The following is a 12,500-nucleotide window of genomic DNA, read 5'->3' as shown; positions in this document are numbered from 1 at the left end:
AAATATTTTTCAAGGACCATCACAGCAATAAGCGTGGATTTTCTAAAAAATATTTTTCAAGGACCATCACAGCAATAAGCGTGGATTTTCTAAAAAATATTTTTCAAGGACCATCACAGCAATAAGCGTGGATTTTCTAAAAAATATTTTTCAAGGACCATCACAGCAATAAGCGTGGATTTTCTGAAAAATATTTTTCAAGGACCATCACAGCAATAAGCGTGGATTTTCTAAAAAATATTTTTCAAGGACCATCACAGCAATAAGCGTGGATTTTCTAAAAAATATTTTTCAAGGACCATCACAGCAATAAGCGTGGATTTTCTAAAAAATATTTTTCAAGGACCATCACAGCAATAAGCGTGGATTTTCTAAAAAATATTTTTCAAGGACCATCACAGCAATAAGCGTGGATTTTCTAAAAAATATTTTTCAAGGACCATCACAGCAATAAGCGTGGATTTTCTAAAAAATATTTTTCAAGGACCATCACAGCAATAAGCGTGGATTTTCTAAAAAATATTTTTCAAGGACCATCACAGCAATAAGCGTGGATTTTCTAAAAAATATTTTTCAAGGACCATCACAGCAATAAGCGTGGATTTTTTAAAAAATATTTTTCAAGGACCATCACAGCAATAAGCGTGGATTTTCTAAAAAATATTTTTCAAGGACCATCACAGCAATAAGCGTGGATTTTCTAAAAAATATTTTTCAAGGACCATCACAGCAATAAGCGTGGATTTTCTAAAAAATATTTTTCAAGGACCATCACAGCAATAAGCGTGGATTTTCTAAAAAATATTTTTCAAGGACCATCACAGCAATAAGCGTGGATTTTCTAAAAAATATTTTTCAAGGACCATCACAGCAATAAGCGTGGATTTTCTAAAAAATATTTTTCAAGGACCATCACAGCAATAAGCGTGGATTTTCTAAAAAATATTTTTCAAGGACCATCACAGCAATAAGCGTGGATTTTCTAAAAAATATTTTTCAAGGACCATCACAGCAATAAGCGTGGATTTTCTAAAAAATATTTTTCAAGGACCATGACAGCAATAAACGTGAATTTTCTAAAAAATATTTTTCAAGGACCATCACAGCAATCAGCGCGGATTTTCTAAAAAATATTTTTCGAAAACCATCTCAGCAATAAGCTGGATTTTCTAAAAAATATTTTTCAAGGACCATAACAGCAATAAGCGTGGATTTTCTAAAATATATTTTTCAAGGACCATCACAGCAATAAGCGTGGATTTTCTAAAAAATATTTTTCAAGGACCATCACAGCAATAAGCCTGGATTTTCTAAAATATATTTTTCAAGGACCATCACAGCAATAAGCGTGAATTTTCTAAAAAATATTTTTCAAGGACCATCACAGCAATAAGCCTGGATTTTCTAAAATATATTTTTCAAGGACCATCACAGCAATAAGCCTGGATTTTCTAAAATATATTTTTCAAGGACCATCACAGCAATAAGCGTGGATTTTCTAAAAAATATTTTTCAAGGACCATCACAGCAATAAGCGTGGATTTTGATTTTCTTTGGTTTTAACAAGTTCTTTCCATATCCTGAGTACACTACCTGTAACAGTTATCAAATTACCTTGCTGGTCTCTACAGGAGGATGTGCCTGTACCAAAGCCATCAGTTTGATACTTGACTCTTTGGTAGAATTTTCGGACTTCATTCTGGCTCCTGTATGTCTCGAATTTTTCACACTCCCGCTTTTGCATCTCTCTCCTTTTCCTGCGGGGGTGAATTGAATATTCAACAATGCATCTCTGGGACCCACGACATACAAAATCAGGTAGTGATCTCTTACCCTAAATAAAAAAAACCCCAACACCGGGATGTTAAGCTACCCCGTGTCTATCGATGTTTTCCAAGAACTGTACTTGAACGGAGCCTCGCTGATACCTGGGCGACTCATCGAGTATTTGGCTAAGTTGCCAAATCTTTGCCGTGGTAAGAAAGTTATGTCGCGGTTGACATCAGTCCCTCCATTAATCAATATCTCATGGATATAAGACTTAAAAAAAAAAAACAAAAAACCCAAACATAATCCCTTGGCTGATGTGGGTGAGATTGGCATCCCATCCTCAGTCTTCACTCACCATCACAAATATATACACTGACATAGAACCCCTTAATACTGTCGCCAGCAACTCAAACTTTGGTGTTGCAGATAAACGGAATGTAGCTAAGGGCAGAGGCGACAATCCAGAACTTGACCATCGAGGAAAGTATCACCCTAACTCTGAAGGAGAAGAGCATTCTGAATGACTTTTTTGACTAAAGAGGATGAAGGTGTGAACACGACAGTGATCCATGTCCGACCTTTAGTCATGATACTTAGATCCAATCCGATAGTAAAGCTGCTGAAATGACTTTTTCCACTGGGGAGGAGGTTTTAGCGTCGGACAAATCCGACAAATCTTTATTTCTCAGCCAAAAAGCAATAGTGAATCATCAATCAATAAGACGGATGATTCACTGACAGCGCAAATCTCCAAAAATGGCAAAGCCAAACAAGCAAAGGATAAGAAAACATATGGAAGGCAGTGATTTATTGCAATCAGTATGCGAATAAATATTTAAGCGAATTTTTGCTGATAAGATCTAACCTCAATATTGTGAAGAAGTTTCAAAGGAACTATCCTCAAGCAACAAGAAAGGAAATGCGTGTCAGCGAAGGTGGCGAGGTGACGACGGGAGAAGCCTCTCGTTCAAAAAGGATACTCATTTCTTCAACGCGGTGAAGTCGAAGCCTTCAAATAGAGCTGAGAAGAGGAAGGTTAGTGAGCAGATCACTACTGAAGAGACCAAAATCTCTTCAATAAGTGCAACTTCTTTGAAACCTTGTACGTCTGCGAAGGTGAACAAGGAAAACGCCAAACCCAGTTCTTTGCAGTATCAGTGCTTGTCTAACCCGATTGAAAATACTGCTCGACGGATTGCCCCAGATGACATTCGGCTGGTGGTGATGTCATTGGAGCTGGTGGAAGGTCATCTTAGGAATATCCTCATCTCGGACATGGTTGCCAGAGTGGAGAAGAAAGTCAAGGTGATTAGCTGTGAGAACAGAAATCAGCAGATTTTCTTCTTCAGACAGTTAATGGCATTGGCTCGCGTTGGAAGGCAGCAACTGACAGTTGTACCTCTCAATTAGATACCATGTGGGATGGTGACTTCAGGACGGTTTGGTCCTCCTTCAATGGTGCTGGGACGATTATTGAAGCTAGTTGAGAAGCAGAACGTCGGTCTTCACATGGGAAAGTAGATGATTCTTAACTCCTTTCAGAAAAACGACCTACCTGTCATCAAATTTGCGACCGACAAATCTTTAGAGAACTTCGGGCTAGGAATATTATGCTTCCGGATCCCCCCAAATCACTAATAGGTAGGAAGCAGCAAAAGTTTAGCTTCGTGCACCTTTGACAGTGTTTTACGCTTCGAATGGGGACAAGTAGAGGTGGCATCACCACAATGCAGATGGAAGGAGGTCGAAGAAGGCAGTGACACCAATGTCAGAGCAAAGCAATCAATCAACAACACTGCAACACTCTGGAATTCTACTCTTCTACATCTCATGAATCAATAACTCTTAATATTCTGTAGTCATATTCACCTGATAATCGTATTTACCTCATCATCTTTACTTCATCAACCTTATCACCATCCCCTCTATATCAGTTTCACCATCTTTAGCCTACCCAAGATGAGACAATGAACCAACGGTCTTCGAGTGAAGCAGTCGCCTATACTATTAGATGGATGCGCACATTAAATCTAACTTTATCAGATTCACAAATTCCACTTAAAAATATTTAACTTAGGTGATGGAGGTACCAGGAGGAGTTGTCTGATATGTCTATCTTCATTTAAGTTTGAGAAACATATGTACATACATATTACGACGTGCAAAAGTTATTTCAATGTCAGGAACTTTTTTTCGATGGTTAAACTGCTCTTAAGTGAAACTTTTGAACTTTTTTGAGGGATGTACCCGAAAGTGTTATCCGATATAGTCCATCTTCTAACATGATTCAAGTTTGAGAGAAATATTACGATGTGCAAAGGTTGGACCGATTTCATTCCCTCTACAAGTTATTGTGTCCACCAACAATTTAGTTGCATTTTTAGATCTTTTGTACCATTGAAACGGGGTGAATGGACTTGCTCACGAAAAAAATTATATTGCTATAAACAGAACCACAATGAATATGTTCGTTAAAATCCTCGAATAGGCCTTAAATAGCACATAAGCGAAGTTGTTTTCCGATTTAGACCATCTTGGAAATTGATGTACGTTTGGAAGAATTTTTACAGTGTAAAAAAGTACAGGAAGTATGGACTTGTCCCCGAAAAAAATGTACCGTCGTAATAATGGCCGTGAGGATAGATAGCCTGCGGCAAAATTTTCAAAACGATCCGAGACATGTCCTCAACCAGCACTTTTCCGTTTTTTTTAATTTGTGTGGTAGGTTCCTGAAAGTATGGACCAAATCACCAATTCCCTTTCGTATGAACCATTTTAGTGAAAAAGTTTGAACTTTTGTGGGGTAGGTAAAGATATATAGGTTCCAACCATCCCTTTAACCCTCTCTTTAATTTGCTCCAACTTACCTTTAGTTATGTGGATCTGCCAGATCCTAACCTTTTTCGGTACCAGGGTGATCCCAAGGATTATATGCCTGACATTTGACATTGTTTCGCCTTTGGAGGACGATAGCAGTCTGGTACTATGGAACATCAACGTTAATAATGAGCTTTGGCATTTTGTCCTAGATAATAAACAAAGGGTTACCGGGCTGACTGAGATAAGTTGAGCCAAAAAAACATCGCTTTCGATGTGGCCTTTAGGCTATTTGGCTATTGGGGTTGATATTGACGTTGAACTTGGACTCTGCCGTAGTGGCTATGAGAGAGAGAGAGGTAGAGAGATTTTGTTGGGATCGGGATTTCTTTTGGCCAAGTGAGGGTATATTCTGTTTGATTTCCTCACCACCTTGAAATTAATCCTGAACACCTGCACTATTTCTTCGAGATGGACAAGGGGTTTCTGCCGACGAACTTCCTACGATATACCATCAACATGCGGTAAGCCCTCATTTTCTTAGCCAAGCGATTTACGGCACTAGTTGATGCAGTGGGAACATTCTCAGCCAATTCTTTTGTCGAGGTTTCTCCCTCAATTGTGTCGTGCGCTGGAAGGCTACTTTAATGGGTTTCGACTCATGGACAGTCCTCCTGGATTCGCGAATGCCCTGTTTTTTTATTGAGGTCGATGTCCGTTTATCACTACTACGGTCCTTTCAAAACGGTGTTTCTTACATACTAATTGAGGCTATAAAGTATAGCCACCACGTAAACCAAACGGTCCCTGGGACGATTGTGTTGTCATTTTCGTCCTCCGATAAATAGTCCTCGGTCCTAACAGAACCACTACGCTGACTGAGACTCAGGGTCACCGTTTGCTCCAGAAAGGCTAGCAATTGTCCACTTTACTCTGCCAGTTTTCAGTACATCGCGATTGGGTGCCACATGAAAGTCCATTTCCCTAGACTGGATTCATCCCATCCTGGTTTAATGAGTTACAGTACGAAAACATTGTGTGAATGCCATACTCGCGCCCTAGGCAAACAAGAATGGTTTTAGCACAGTTGAAGTCGCCATCATATCCATATTGGTCCCGAAATGACAACATGGTATCGCAATACAGAAGACAATACTGTAAAACAGTTGTTTCCTGACAATATCCTCAACCTACTCTGTCCATAGACACGACAGGAATCGAGATAGAGGCTGATGAATCGATTTCGTAATTCACGATTCCCTTAAATGGCACATTTCCAAAGAGTAGTGACAACATCGACGTCATCTTAGGTGACTTAAAAGCGCATCATGATAGCTGAAATTCAGAACTGGGCTGCCCCCAACCCAATGGATAATGTGCTTACAAGTATTAAAGCCGCCAAGAGCTCTACATCAATTGTACAGAGATACATCAGCATCTCTGTGTTAAATGTGCAACATACCTTGCCCATAGTTTTAGCATATGTATATCTCAGCAACTTTGAGATCCCGGACATGTGGAGCACCTGATTAGCTTCTATCATCAAATAACTCTGATTTTACCTGTGGTGAAGGTCCTACAGGTCACACCACTGCACAGTGTCCGATTTTCCAAAAAACCTGGCCAAAATAAAAAAAAAAAAAAAAATATCAATTTACACTAAAAAGGGTCAGATATTGTTTATAGGATCCCAGGCGTGTAGGTTTGAAAAATATATACATTTCTTGTTTAATAAGTGGTTATAAAAGCAGGTCGAAGTGACCCTATTTGGATTTGTTTTTTCAATATTTAAGTTGTTTATAAATCTATGATAATATGCATTAGAGTTGGGTTATCTAGTTCCTAGTTCCTCGTACTAGTTCCAAAGCGTATGAGTAACATCATGAAATATAACGTGTGATAGTAAGTATACGCAGTTTGTTCAAAGAAAAAATGTGGGCCATTGGAACTGTGAAGTGAACTAAATAGTTCCATATAGTTCCTTTGGCACAACTCTAATATGCATATAAACAACGGTTATTAAATATTTTCTTTTTGTAATTGTAATGAAAGGTATGTGAAACGTATTTAAGATGTTCAGTGTCGCCAATGAATTGCGCGTCCTTTGATTATTGATGTCCGTACTTGTTAATTTTTTTCAAGATCATTTTTCACCAAAAATTATGAAAATAGTTGTGAGTAAGATCGAGTTGGGCCATGTAATTTATCACTTCATAAAAAAAGGAAGGGTTTTTTTTACCAATTTCCATCGAAACATCCTGCACATATTTGCACTTTTTGGTTTTATGTGATATTTTGTCTTGCAGGTATGTACAGATTTTCTTTCATTCAGAATGTCAGAATATAGTATAGGGTCACCTTCTGGCGTATGGGAATAATTTGGAATTTTGGTATATTCTAAGACCTATAGTAAAATTTTATGGCGAACAAATTTCTAGAATATTTTGGTCTGATCCGATCACATTTTATAGGAGATTTTAAAGATTTGTGGAAAAAGGGACCAAAAGGACCCCTTTTATGACTGGCACGAGGGTTAATTTTTTTAAGAAAAATATTCCTCGCATTCTTGTCAGTATAGTTACCAAAGACATTATACACCTAAAGTGCAAGGAATCCAAGTGATCTTAACTCAAATATTTCCAAAACTGTAGAAATGGTGGAAGCTTGCAACCCTATTTAAGTTTCTTGGTTTTTTGGCAAAATTGATACCGATATTATCATGGTATGGTATGCGAATAGAGATTTCTTTTCTTTGATTACTTATAGTGAAATTTAGCAGAGAACATTTTTGTCTTTGACGGCATTCTTCTAAAATGATGCTTTGTATGACAATTTTGCCAAAACTTACATGAAGTACGCCCTTAACCCTAAAATGTGTTTATAATTTTGCATATTTCTGGAGTTTAGGTAAGGTATAGAGTTTTGATGTATTCTAGGACCCATAGTAAAAATTGATGGCGAACAAATTTGTAGAATATTTTGATCCGATAAGATCACATTTTATAGGAGGTTGGTCCCTTAAATGACCGCCTAAGGTTTAAATAATATAAAAAATGTAATCAGGGGCCGGAAAAACATAAGAACCAAAGGTTAGGTCAAAATCTATTCATTTTTAGAGTTTTGGCCAGGTTTTTCGGAAAATCGGACACTGTGCACTGCCTGGATTTTTTAAAGACTATTAAGTTACCTCATTAACTTTTTTCGAAGGTCCAAAACTTGGATTTTTAAAACCACTTTTCAAATTTAATCGATGCACCGAACCCTTAAAGACTACCAAAAGACCATTTCAACTTTAATCGAAGGACAGATACCTACGTAGATTTCTTAAAGTTTACTAAGAGTTTTTTATACCCTCCACCATAAGATAACTACTCGAAATAATCATTGTAGACCCCACAAACTATATATATTCTTGAACAGCGTGCAATTCTACATCGATATAGCCTCGTCCGTCCATCTGTTGGTATAGGTCCACGCTTTTATATAGCCCCCAAAGAACTTACCTCCCAACTTTCGGTGTTTTGAAGGTTGTGGCCTCAATATTCCTCAGAAATGGCTGATATTAGGTTTTTAGTTTCCGTTGGGGGTACAAAACTTTTCCACCAGAAACTTGTCGGTACAGGTCCACGCCTTAGTATAGCCCCCATAGAACGGTAATTCCCTATTTTCGGTATTTTGAAGGTTGTGGCCTCAATATTCCACCGAAACGATTGAAATGTGGTAGTAAGTCTTCGTTAAGGGGATATAACTTTCCACCTGAAATTTGTCGGTATAGGTATACGCCCTCAACGTCTTCATATAGCTCCCATAGAACGGTGCCGCCCGTTTTTCGGTATTTTGAAGGTTTTAGCCTCATTATTCCACCGAAGTGACTGAAATTTGGTATTTAGTCTTTTTCTGCGCTCCTCAGAAATTTGTCGGTATACGTCCACGTTTTGATGTATCCCCCATAAAACGGTATATCCGAATTTTCGGTATATTGAAGGTTTTAGCCTCATAACACCGAAATGGCTGCAAGATTGTACTTATTCTTCATTGAGGGTATAAAACTTTCCACCTGAAGTTTTTCGGTATAGGTTCATGTTTTCATATAGCCCCCATAGACAGGTACCTCCCGATTTTCGGTATTATGAAGGTTGCTGCTCAATATTCTATCGAAATGACTGACATTAGGTAGTTAGTCTTCGTTCCCCACCGAAATACCTGATATTTGGTATTAAGTTTTTGATAGAGGTATGAAACATTCCAGCCGAAATGTGCCGGTATAGGTCGACGTCCTCAAATAGCCGCCATAGTACCGTACCTCCCGATTTAAGGTATTTTGAAAGTTGTGGCCTAAATATACCACCAATACGCCTGACATTTAGTATTTAAACTGCCATGAACATTGCAAAAGAGAATTATCAGTATATGCCCTATTCTTCAAGTATTTTGAAAGTTGTGTCATCAATATCCCATCGAAACGGAGGATATTTAATAGTCCGTTGGTGGTATAAAACTTTCCACCTGAAATTTTCCGGTATTGTTCCATGTTTTTATATAGCCCGCATAGAAAGGTCCCTTCCAATTTTCGGTATATTGAAAGTTTTAGCCACATTATTCAACGGGAATAACTGAAATTTGGTATTTAGTCTTCGCTGGAGTTACGAAACTTTCTTCCACAAATTTATCGGTACAGGTCAACGTTTTATACAGCCAAAATAGAACGGTGCTCCCGATGTTGTTAACTATCCAAATCCAGAATATCCAGGTTTAGATCAAGTCGGTATTGCCCAATTTTATGTATTTCGCTCAATTTGGAAAATTATTATAAATATTGATCCATGTTTTGGAAAGAACAAAAATGTCGCCCCATATGAGCTGTGTTGAAGGGAGTATTACACTGTGCAACATTTTTAAGGTGATCTTGTGCAAACAATTTTAACTGAGGATTTTTTGAAAGTACACACCCAAACGACAAGAAACCCTAGTTGGGTTTTGTTGTGTCAGATCAAGCTCGGATTTTATGGCCCCATCTAAACATGGTTAAATATTGAGTTTTTAAAGAAACTCGGGGCTATATCTCTGAAACCAATGCGAATCTTCTTCTGACCTCTGAAGCAAATTTGTAGATAGGGACAAGAATAAAATATTTGGAAAAATAATGAACTCGAAAAGCTACATTTATTGCCTCAAATTTCAAAATATATGCAAAAATTCCACAATTTTTATACATTTCGCACCGTATCTCCAAAACCGTTAATTTTTTCTGAATATTTTCTCTTGGAAAAATATTCCTTGGAACTCATTGCTGTTATATGCCTCTATCACGTTGTCTTTAGTATATTTTTCAACGACCATTTAATAAAAAGTCAATAATGTGGTGAACTTCGAAATGCGAGAGAAAACTATTGGTGTGAACTGTGTTTGAAATACGTGTTGTAAAAGATATGATGCAAAATACCGCTGAAACAACATGAAGCAAGCATTTTAGAATTTCAGAATGTTCTAAAGAATTGTTGAGAACTTTATTTGGAAGATTTTTGCAAAAGTTTACTTTGTTCAACTCCCAATAGTTTAGCCGATATTGACCAGAATTTCAGCAATTATGTAAAATTTTCTATATTTTATAGATTCTAATGCCCTAGATGAAGTTTTTCTTATGTGGTTTTTTCAAAAGATAAGTTCTACTAGTTTAGGGCTACAATATTGCTAAAGAAAGCAAGGCCAAATTCCTATTCGTTTCTGAGGTAAAGGCCTGATAAATGCAAAAAAGTGTAGATTTAGGCCGGTTTAGATGAGGCCATAAAATCCGAACTGGATCTGACAGGACAAAACCCTACTAGGGTTTTTGTAGTCTAAATATGTACTTTCAAGAAATGCATACTAGAAGTTGTTTGCATTTTCAGTGTTGCACAGTGTTACCAGTTGTGATATATGTACTACTCCTGTAATAAAACGAAATTAAACTAATTGTTCCTATTCACTTCAATACAGTTCGTGGTGAAGGGTATAAAAAGTTCGGCCCGTCCGAACTTAACGCTTTTCTTACTTGTCGAATCGAAGAACCAAAACGTCGATTTTTTTAAAAACGTCTAAAAGACCTCTTTTCAACTTAAATCGATGCACCGCAACGTGAACTTCTTAAAGATTTCTGAAAGACCTTCCCAATTTTAATCGAAGGACCAAAGCGTGAATTTTTTAAAGTTTACGTTTCAACTTTAATTTAAGCATCGAAAGTGTATTTTTTTAAACTACTAAGATAAAATTTCATCTTTAATCGAAGATACCTTTGCAATTTTAATCGAAGGACTTAAAAGTGGATTTCACTTTTTCACATTCCCTGCAAATCTAGCAGACGTGACACCAGAATCACTATGGACACATCCAGTAGAAGCTACCTGCTTTCTGGAACTGAAGGTAGACGATATGCCTTTCATACTGTTAAAAATTGTATCCAAAGGGGGAAGACCTGGACTTTGGAAGACTATAATATCTCTTTCAGCTTTAAACGTAAATTTCTTAAAGACCACCAAGTGGATTTTTAGAGAATGTTAACTTTACATTAATTTGGAATTTGTTGCGTATTTTAAAGGCACTAAGAGACGTTTTTAAACTTTACTCGAAGGACTTAAAATAAGATTTCTGAAGACTTAAAATCTTGATTTTTAAAAACTAAAAATGTGTATTTTATTTTACTTGAACTCTTAGGATAAAAACTCAACGGGGCAATTTTTGGCTTTACACACAATCTAGGTATTTGGGATTGAGTGCTTGCCCTTTGCAATGCTTTCTCAACTCTGAATAGGACAACAAACAACTATTTCCTAAATTTGGTCAACCCACATATCCTATAACTTTTCTTTTCATTTCTCCAATATCTTTAATGTAATTTTATCTGCTGGGAATCTTTTCCATTATTTGTTTATCAATGTTTTATTAAAAAAAATCAACTTTGAGAAAAGCTTTTAATTTGACACTAATCAACACTTGGCTCGAACTTCAAAGAATTCTTCTATAAGAATCGAAAATCAACAAAAAAATATCCTCACAAAAACCCTCATTTTTCGAACAATTTTCTTTCCGTAAAAAAATAGTCCAAATTAGGAAGGAGAACTAAAAGAATGGCCTAAGAAACAAAAGAGCCACATTATATACTCCTTTAAACCGGACACTTGACAAACAAAACACAGCTGACTCGGACCCTTTTCAAATTTCCAACATATTTACTTTTTTATGATTTGTTTTTGTCACAAAAAATAAAGTGAAAGTTTTGGTATTTTGTTTTTGTTTCTCATGAAGAGATAAAGGGGAGAAACATAAGCCAATCAGTAAATGAACTGAGGATGATGGGACGGACGGACGGACAGACAAGGGGGTGTAAATTTATAATGTTGTAATATTTGTCAACCCATATGTTCTTGACGTCCTGGCTGGCTATTTAAAATGGCGGCAGTAACATCATTGATGGCAATGTTAAAAGGGGACTGTCTATTTTGGAGCATTGGGGGGAGTGGGGATTAAAAGCAATTTGGCGGCATATAATTTCATGTTGTTTGGTGTAATGATTGTTTTCTAGGGGAAAGGGGGGGGGGGGGGCTTCTCAATGATTTACACGCATTTTAATCTTTACACATGAGTGTGTCTTTGTGTGTTCTTGCTAAAAAGGGTTAACAAACAACTTGGCCTTATATTTCGCTGTTATCGGCTTTCTTTACTCATTGAATTGAAATTTGATTTATGTCGAGAGTGGCTTGTGTGAATTAACGAGGGAAGATGGAACATGGTGATTGTTTATAATGGACGTAAATTTTTGAAGACTAATTTTACACCTTAATCGAGGGGCCAAAACGTGGATTTTTTAAAGACTAATTTTCAACGTTTAGTGAATGACCAAAACGTGGATTTTTAAAGACTAATTTTCAACTTTAATC

The sequence above is a fragment of the Musca autumnalis genome, unplaced genomic scaffold (assembly GCF_047663935.1).
Source record: "Musca autumnalis isolate F117 unplaced genomic scaffold, ASM4766393v1 scaffold_2, whole genome shotgun sequence".
Lineage (NCBI taxonomy): Eukaryota > Metazoa > Arthropoda > Insecta > Diptera > Muscidae > Musca > Musca autumnalis.
The sequence above is the reverse complement of the archived record's forward strand: the minus strand, read 5'-3'. Positions refer to the sequence as shown.